Here is a 10,349-nt window from a genome sequence, read left to right on the forward strand (position 1 = left end):
ACAAAGTTCACACTCTGTGTGGACTACCGCTGCGGTGTTAGAGTTTGTAGAAATATGTTCGACCTTAAGGGCTAAAGCGTCCATTTTCGCTTGCATCATGTCCATAGAACTTATCTCATGTATTCCACCTTAGGTCTCCTTTTTCTCTATTGATGCTCGTTCAGTTCCCCATTGGTAATGGTTTTGGACCATATCCTCAATTAGGTCACAAGCTTCATGGTAAGGTTTGTTCATCAACGCGCCACCAGCGGCATCATCGATGCTCATCTTTGTGTTATAGTGGAGTCCATTGTAGAAGGTATGAACGATCAGCCATTGTTCTAGGCCATGGTATGGACAGACTCTTAACAGCTCCTTGTATCTCTCCCAAGCTTCAAAAAGTGATTCTCCTTGGTTTTGAGTAAATCTAGTTATTTGGTTTCGAAGAACAACAGTCTTACTAGGGGGAAAATATCTAGCAAGGAATACTCTCCTAAGGTCTTCCCAGGTAGTTATTGAGTTAGCTGGAAGTGAATCTAACCATGAACGTGCTATATCCCTGAGGGAGAAAGGAAATAATATGAAACAAATTGCATCAGGTGAAGCACCGTTGGATTTAAAGGTGTCGGCCAGTTGGATAAAGACTTTTAAATGTTGATTTGGGTTCTCAGAAGCGAGACCCGCGAATTGGTTCTGTTGCACTAATTGCAGTAAAGATGGTTTTAGTTCGAAATTGTTGGCAGGAATGAGGGGGTTTACTACACTAGAACTAGGTTCCTCGTCAGAGGGTTGGGCAAATTCCTTAAGAGGTCTCCGGTCGCGATTCTAGGCCATAGCTTTCTTAATTCGGATGAGTAAGAGGCGTGTACGAGTGTAACGTTCAGGTTCCGCTAAAGGATCTACTAAATTTCCGGTACTACGGGTACTTCGCATTTACCGGATAATAATTCCTTAGTCTACACGGTGTAACAACAGGATACGAAATTTGACGAAGTTGGTCCCCGACAACAGCGCCAAAAACTTGATCGCTCTATTCGCAAGTGCAAGAATCGTGTCAGAGTAATATAAAAGATTATCGATCCCACAAAGACCAAATCGTCAATCTATCGATTACTATTGTTACGATGTTTATCTAAGGCGGTACAAATGAGATATTGATGTCGCAAAATAACAGTAAATAAAGAAAATGATAAATACAGTGCAGATAAAGATAGGCTTGAATGTATTTCACGTCAGTTAAACGATGCTTCGATTGTCTAAATAGAACTACTTATGGGGAAATATTTTCTACTCTTGAAAAGAATCCATTTAACAAGAACTGTCGCTTTCGCGTATTCAGAATCGAGTTTACCCTTAAATTAAGGCCTTTTATTGTCACTTATAAAAGGTGCACAGAACGCTAAAGTAATAAACCTATTTTTAAGAAATAAGACTCGTAAGCTTAGTTGAAAAGTGATTTTGATTCGGAAAGTTTACCCAAGGAGTTTCCTGATTTTAAATCTATCAACGCGTCCGAAAACAGTTTCAAAAATCATTTTTCCTTAAAGTGATAAAAATTCCTAGTTAACTAAGCTAGGGTGCTTTCGCACTCCTTGAGTAGTTAAAATTAACCAAGTTTGTTTCAGAAAACTCGAATTAAAAATCAAAACAGCCCCTAAAGCATTTCTACAGATGCAATATGTGAAACATCTCTTTAACCGCGATCCTTACATTCTAACCTTTGAAAGATTTAGCCAGACATGATTGTAATACCCCAAATTTTACCCTTCATTTTTCCTGGAAGCATACGCTTTACCCCTTATGCATGCATTCATTTTTAGGTCATTTAATATTTCCTATTGCATTTCATCATGTCAATCGGAGTTAGATCCAAGAAACTTGAATATCATCCAAGACACTTTGTGGGTCCTATTTAGATGATCAGTCAACACAAGGGAAAGACTTGAGTTACTTCCAACAGGGGTCTATTCGTCAGTCAAAACGTTAATCTTGAAGGAGCGAAGGTTGTTCATGAGCTATCATGCTCGCTAGGCGAAGCCCACGTGTTTTGAGAATAAAAAAAAAACGAAAAAAAAAAAAACGAAAAACGAAAATAAAAAAATAAATAAAAAATTAAAAAAATAAAAAAATAAAAAAATAAAAGAAAAAATCTTGGACTTGGACCTCTCTCATTTGAGCCCACAGGTCCACAAAAATCAGGTTATAAATTCAGAGTTTCAGTGAAACAAAAGGCAACTCTATTCCTATTACCCTGGCTGGAAAAAGATAGTGAGAGAAAAGCTAACAGAGTTCAGAGCAGCCTCCAAACCCTAAAGGGATTTCAACTGCATAGAATCACCTCTGCCTCACATAAACCCTAAAGATTGTTTTGTAAACCTCACGGGTGCAACTCAATTTCAATCAAGCTCTCCAATCAGGTTTGCCCTTATTCCCATTACCTTTGAGCTTTGAATTTGAATACTCTGAATGTTTGAGGTATTATGGGTGAATTTGATACCCTTTTGATGCATGTCTTTTTTGTGAATTTTAATGGCATGATTCATGTGGTTACATTTTGATTTGGGGGCAACCCTTGATTACCCTATTTTTTTGTCTCTAATCTATTTGTTGAGTTTTTGTGAGGACTCACATGACTTTTACAGGGATAACTTGCGTGGTTTTCCACTTTATTTGTGGGATATCGCCTGGAGGTTCATTCCGATTACCTGTACTGACCCACTTTCTTTGATGATGTTATCTTCGAAGGATCTCAGGGTTTCCTTGTTCCATTAATTACTGTTACTTCGGATCTTTATCCGTGTGGTACTTTTACATTTTCCCGTATTTTTAGCGCTTTCTTAGCTGGAAGACCTCGATAGGAGGCAATGTTTTGTGTGTTTACTTTATGCAGGTTCCTTCGTCAAGGACTACCTTTTTGCATGAGCATCCCAAACCTTAACCCTTCATTGATTTTTCTTCTCCTAAACACACGTTTACTCCTTCTACTACAGGTGAGTAAGTCTCCAAAGGTCGAGCATCCGGTAGATTGCGTAGTAACGTCGTTCGTTCAAAACCTAATCCATAACCCCGTAGTTAGCCGAACTACGGCTTGCTCTGATTCTCATTCCAGATGAGATACGTAGGCATAAGACGCGATGTCTTAGCGAGCACACATCCCTCCAACCCATAGGTCAGCCGAGCTACGAAGACTTTGATTCTCATATTCAGATGAGATACGTATGCAGTTGATGCGACATCCGCGCGAGTCATTTTCATTTAACCCCTTTTTTAGTAAACAACACAAGATAAACTCACACCCTTTAGACAAGAACTACAAAAGTGGATCCCATAGAGTACTACGGATGCGTAGGGGTGCTAATACCTTCCCTTCGCATAACCGACTCCCGAACCCAATATTTGGTTGCGAGACCTTGTCTTTTCCTTTCCTCTTTTCAGGTTTACTACGAGCGTTTCCTTTCCCTCCTTTGGGATAAATAACGCACGGTGGCGACTCTTCTGTCATTTTCTTTCACCGGTTGTTTTTTCGCACACTGTATTTTTCAGGTTGCGCAAGCTGGCGGCTCTGTTGGGGACCCGGTTTTCCTAAGCGAGTCCCTCCTAGCTTTTGTAGTTTGTTTGTTTATTGGGTGTTCATGATTTTGTACAGTTATTTATTTACCTGCTTTACCTTATTGCACTGTGTACATATCATTGCTGTATCTGTTGGCTGGCTTTGGCTGCTTGGTGATCTTTGTGAGATGAGTTATATACCCGAACTCGAGTGCACTTAGGATAGGAGAATGGCATAGTCTTGTCGACTTGTGTGGAGTTATTCCTTAGCAAGTTGATTTGCAAGCCCATTCACTTGGTGGAGGTCATGTTGAGATCAATAATGTCACACAAGTAAGTTGTGGTTAGAGATTACTTTTTCCAATATAGACCTTAGAAGCCAAGGACCTTAGTTTACCAAACCCATCTTGGCCTATTCATAGGACGTAGTACGAAAGTCGTTCAAGTGTAAGATTTGATACGATTGTTACGCGATTCTACACTCATAAGAGTCTCTCTTGAGAATATTTTTGGAATACGAGTAGTCGTTCCTCCGATAATATCCGAAAGATGGGATTATGACTATGGGAACCTTCTGTAGAACATGTTTGGCAGGTTTAAACCTTAGTACACTCCTTTTGGGTGGTTCTTAACCTAAACTCCATGCTCGTGACTTGCAACAAACCCTTGATTCATGGTTGATCCGATCAGATATCCTTAATATCAATGAAACTTGGGTGTTGATAAGGCGTAAACCATAATCCACCAAAATGGGTGGTTGATATTAAGGATAACATGATCCATCCCATGACCTTTGTTTGGTGTGCTCTTAATTTCTCTCCAGACAGTGCAACCTGACAGATGTTCAAGCAGATACAGCGATCCTGATTCCCATGCCACTGCACTGCATTCACATCATTTTGCATCACATCATTTTGAATTCATAATCATTCACACATGTTTATCCATTTTTTTGGGGCTTATATCTTCTACTTGATTCTAGTCGGAATTTTCTTGGTTCTCATCAACGGCTTAGTCTTTTTTTTTACATCGTTTATCTATTGAGAGACTGGAATCAAGGGGGCAAAATACCTTTGGAATTGATAAACATGTCATTGCATTTACATATTCATTAGCATGTCTTGCATAACAGGTACCGCCACAGTGTTCTCAGTTTGTTTGGTGTTCCATTATCAGGATAGCTGACCCAGGCATTCACCGGTACGGTACCCGCAGAAACCAACAGAGAGTAATGGAAAGCGTACAGGCAGAGTTCGCCGAGATGAAAATCCACATGAATCAATTCATGGATGTGGTTCAAGGGGTCGCTCAGGGACAGCAAGAGCTCAGGCAGATGATACAGAGGGATCCCCCTGCTTAACCAGAGACGGTGACTGATCCTCCAGCTGGAGAGGCTAATGGACCCAATGGACCGGGGCCTATCCCAATCCTACATGTCACCTCCGGTCAACAGCCCGTTCATGATGATCAGGACGATCAGTTCCCCCTGCTGCAGGAAGACTTTGGTATGGGTCATGGTGTGGACCCCATGTTTAGAAGATTGGAAGAGAGGTTGAAGGCAGTGGAAGGACAGAATCCTCTGGGAGTAGATGTTGCTGACTTGGGGCTGGTCCCAGGTGTGAGAGTGACACCGAAATTCAAGGTCCCGATATTTGACAAATACAATGGCAACTCTTGCCCGAAGACCCATGTGCAATCCTATTTCCGTAAAATGGTTGCATACTCCGATGACGAAAAGTTGCTTATGTACTTTTTCCAGGACAACCTAGCTGGGGCATCCCTGGAATGGTATATGAGGCTGGACAGAGCCCACATCCGTTGCTGGAGGGATTTGGCTGAGGCTTTCGTGAAGCAGTATCAGTATAATGCAGACATGGCTCCGGACAGAACTCAACTTTAAAATCTGACTCTTAAAAGCAATGAGTGCTTCAGAGAATACGCTCAATGCTGGAGAGAAACAGCTTCCCGTGTTCAACCTCCTATGTTGGAGAAGGAAATGGCTAACATGTTCATGAACACTCTGCCAGGACCTTATTTGGAGCGCCTGGTGGGTTGCAATGCCTCCAATTTTGCTGATGTAGTCTCTACCGGAGAGAGGGTGGAGAATTACCTGAAGACATACAACACCCAGAGTGGAGGTGGATCCTCATAAGGGGTGAAGAAGCCGTTCATTCAGGGACAGAAGAGGAGAGAAGGGGATGCAAGTGCCATATCTTCTTATCAGAACAGGGATAACCGGAGGAATAACTTTCAGAACTATCATCAGCAACCGTATGTTGCGGCGGTGACCATTCCAGCTGCAGCGCCACTACAACAACAACCACAACATCAATCAGCTCAGTACCAACCACAACAATCGGGTAACAGACCCGCCTATCAACCGAGGCCAAGGACGATGGACCGGCGTTTCGACACTCTTCCAATGTCGTACGCTCAGTTGCTTTCTAGTCTTCAACAACTACAACTTGTGCAGTTGCGCACTTTGGCTCCTTCCATTGGTAGGCTTCCGGTGGGTTATGACGCCAACGCTAGGTGTAGCTTCCATGCTGGGGCACCTGGCCACAATATTGAGAACTGCAAAGCTTTTAAGCACGTAGTTCAGGACCTCATTGATTCAAAGGCCGTTAACTTTGCACCAGCTCCTAATGTCGTCAACAATCCCATTCCCCAGCATGTTGAAGCCAACGTTAACATGGTTGAAGGAGAAGTCAAATTAGTCTCTGCGGTCAACAATGAAGATAGGGATAGTGATTGCGACATCGATAACTGGGTGCGTCCGAGAATCTCGGGTGAAGTTCTCAACAATTGGTCTTCTGAGGAGATTGTCCAAGCCGCTTGTCTGGAGGAGTAATTTTCTTTGTTTATTCATGCATATCCAAGTCTTACATTCCGCCAGGGCGTAATGACTCATTGTAGGGCTCATCTATGTGACACTTGCATTTTTTATCATAAATAAAGGACGTCTTTTTGCATTCAAATATTTCGTTCTCTGTCTTTCTATTTTTGCAGTTTTTCAAAAAAAATGGCAATGTTTTGTTTAGTTTCCACTTTTTTCTTTTTTTTAACACTCATAAGCACATACCATCACTCATGCAGATGCACATCACCGGATCCTATTGATAACGGTTCTGCTATGGCTCGCTTCGACTTTGAAAATCCAATCTTTCAAGCTGAAGAAGAGGGTGATGAAGACTGTGAACTTCCTGAAGAACTTACCAGGTTATTAAAACAAGAGGAAAGGGTCATTCAACCGCATCAAGAGTCTGTTGAAGTGATTAATCTCGGCACCGAGGACGCCAAGAGAGAAATCAAGATAGGGGCTGCTTTGGAAGACAATGTGAAGAAGGGGTTGGTTGAATTGCTGCAAGAGTATGTTGACATCTTCGCTTGGTCTATTCAGGACATGCCAGGGCTTGACACAGACATCGTGGTACATCGCTTGCCGCTCAAAGAAGGTTGTCCTCCGGTCAAGCAGAAGCTCAGAAGATCAAGACCAGAGATGGCTGTCAAGATAAAGGAAGAAGTGCAAAAACAGTTGGACGCAGGGTTTCTAGCAGTCACAAATTATCCGCCATGGGTTGCAAATATCGTTCCGGTACCTAAGAAGGATGGAAAGGTACGGATGTGTGTTAACTACCGGGATCTGAACAGGGTTAGTCCTAAAGATGATTTCCCCTTACCTCACATTGACGTTTTGGTGGATAACGCGGCTCAGTTCTCGGTATTCTCCTTCATGGATGGCTTTTCTGGCTATAATCAAATTAAGATGGCACCAGAAGACATGGAGAAGACAACATTCATAACCCCATGGGGCACCTTCTGCTACAAGGTGATGCCGTTTGGTCTGAAAAATGCCAGAGCAACATATCAGCGAGCGATGGTGACTCTGTTCCATGATATTATTCATCATGAAATCGAGGTTTATGTTAATGATATGATTGCCAAATCTCAGACAGAAGAAGAACATTTGGTGAATTTGCAGAAACTGTTTGAGCTTTTGAGGAAATTCAAGCTGAGGCTTAATCCGAACAAGTGTACTTTTGGGGTGAGATCTGGAAAACTACTGGGTTTTGTTGTTAGCGGAAAAGGGATTGAGGTGGATCCGGCCAAAGTGAAAGCGATACAGGAAATGCCTGAGCCAAGAACAGAGAAACAAGTCCGTGGTTTCTTAGGGAGTTTGAACTACATTATAAGGTTCATCTCTCACCTAACAGCCACATGTGAGCCAATATTCAAATTGTTGAGAAAAGATCAGGCTATTAGGTGGAATGATGATTGTCAAAGGGCGTTCGAGAACATAAAAGAGTATTTACAGAATCCTCATATCCTTGTGCCTCCGGTCCCAGGGAGACCGCCGATTATGTATTTGACAGTACTAGACAATTCCATGGGTTGTGTTCTCGGTCAACACGACGAGACAGGTAGGAAAGAGCATGCCACCTACTACCTGAGTAAGAAATTCACAGATTGCGAGTCGAGATACTCGATGCTTGAAAAGACATGTTGTGCACTTGCATGGGCTGCTAAGCGATTGAGACAATACATGCTGTCTCACACAACCTTACTGATCTCCAAAATGGATCCAGTCAAGTATATATTTGAGAAGCCAGCTCTCACCGGAAGAGTTGCTCGTTGGCAAATGGTACTGACAGAGTACGACATCCAGTATACTTCCCAGAAAGCCATCAAGGGGAGTATTCTGTCAGACTATCTTGCTCAACAGCCGGTTGAAGATTATGAGCCGATGAAGTTTGATTTTCCAGATGAAGACATCATGTTCCTCAAGATGAAAGACTGTGAAGAGCTAGTTCTTGAAGAGGGACCTGATCCAGACGAAAAGTGGACTTTAATGTTTGATGGGGTCGTCAACGCCAGAGGAAGTGGAATTGGTGTTGTCATTACAACTCTGAAAGGTGCCCACATGCCTTTCACCGCTCGTCTGACTTTCGAGTGCACCAATAATGAAGCTGAGTATGAAGCTTGTATATTGGGTATTGAGCAAGCCATTGATTTGAGAATCAAGACTTTGGACATCTTCGGAGATTCATCTCTGGTAATCAATCAAGTGAATGGTGATTGGAACACTCTCCAGCCTACTCTAGTCCCCTACAGAGATTACACGAGAAGACTGTTGACTTTCTTCACAACAGTAAAGTTGTACCATATACCTCGTGATGAGAACCAGATGGCAGATGCTCTTGCTACTGTATCCTCCATGATCACGGTGATCCGTTGGAACCATGCTCCCAAGATCGACCTGATGCGCCTTGATAGGGCCACGTATGTGTTTACTGCTGAACTGGTAGTTGATGACAAGCCCTGGTATCATGACATCAAGTGCTTTATGAAGAATCAAGAGTACCCTGCAGGGGAATCCAACAATGATAGAAAGACTTTGAGAAGATGGACAGGCAGTTTCTTCTTGAACAAAGACGATGTTCTGCATAAGAGGAACTTCGACATGGTTTTGCTCAGATGCATGGACAGACACGAAGCAGACATGTTAATGCAGGAAGTTCATGAAGGCTCCTTCGGTACTCATGCCGGCGGACATGCAATGGCTAAGAAATTGTTGAGAGCAGGTTATTACTGGATGACTGTAACACCTCAAAATTTGCCCTCCTGTTCTTGGGACTAGTTCAGCATATTGCATTTCATTTTTTAGGACATTAGGCATTTGCATTTTGCATATCATATAGAAATAAGCAGGTCATCCTCCAAAGTCTTTTCAGAGATGGAGAAGCTGCATGCTTCAAGCCTAAAGGTTTCTGTGAATGGATGATCAACCATCTGAGGGGTTTGTACTTCAATTAGGGTTTCCTGATCCTTCAAAGGTCTTGAGTATTATCTTGTTCGCAAGGATATGTCACCATCATCATGGTTATGTCATCCTCAAGGGTTTCATTGTGTATGCTCAGGTTCCTTTAGATTAGGGTTTTGACCTCTGGTCAACCCTAATCAATGACATTCTTCCAATCAGGGCTTTTCAAGGAGTTGAGGCATTCTATTGAGATGGAGATCACATGGTTATGTTGAGGAGCTTACATGAGCTAGGGGTTCATTTATGTGCAAGTTCCTCAAGTGGTAGAGGCTCAAGCTGATCAGGGCATTGCAAGGTCATCTATGGACCAGAAAGTCAACTGTGCAGTCAACTGAGGGCTTTGAGGTGGGGAAATGAGTTTCAGCACTTCAGTCATGTTCAAAAGAGGTCCATTTATCATTACAAACATCTATCTTGAAAATTTTAAAGTCAAGGCAAAAGTTTCCAAAAATGGAAAGTGACCTGTAATTTCAAGTTTCCAAAAATGGTAAGTTTTGGTCCACATTCAACTTGACTTTCCAACATCAAAGAAGCTTCAAATGGATTTTTGGTGAACATGAAAGTTGAATATCTTTCTCTCCTATTTTCAAAAAGTCCTATATCATGATCATATGACAATTGGTTGGGAAGTTATGAACAAATGATTGCAAAGTGTACATGGAAGGTCAAAGTGGCATAACTTTTGATTCGAAACTCCAAATTGGTCCACTCTTTTTGCAAAATGCTCCTTGTGACCAATGCTTTTCAAACCAACCATTGCATTGCATCAAAGAAGCTCACATGATCAAGTGTCCATTCAAGTGCATTTTGGAGGGAAAAGTGATAATTCAAAATTGGTTGATGCTACCAACAAAATACCACTTCCTTTGTGTTTATTAGATTATTTTAAGTGGATTTGGATGCTTGCATGGTACTGTTCACGTATGGGAAGGCCATGCTAAGCACACTTGTGTATTTTGCATCACACCTCTCATTTCCTTAATCTCATTTAACCAAGCCT

The 10,349-nt window shown here is 42.1% G+C and overlaps 1 non-coding gene across 1 annotated transcript; it reads left to right on the top strand.

The window, feature by feature from the left end:
- The first annotated feature begins 322 nt into the window (after positions 1-322).
- LOC127108728 (small nucleolar RNA R71) lies at positions 323-429 on the top strand. The gene has a single exon (XR_007796245.1). It is a non-coding gene; the product is annotated as a small nucleolar RNA R71 (small nucleolar RNA).
- The last annotated feature ends 9,920 nt before the right edge of the window (positions 430-10,349 follow it).

Source organism: Lathyrus oleraceus, chromosome 7, assembly GCF_024323335.1.
Source record: "Lathyrus oleraceus cultivar Zhongwan6 chromosome 7, CAAS_Psat_ZW6_1.0, whole genome shotgun sequence".
NCBI classification, from domain to species: Eukaryota; Viridiplantae; Streptophyta; class Magnoliopsida; order Fabales; family Fabaceae; genus Lathyrus; species Lathyrus oleraceus.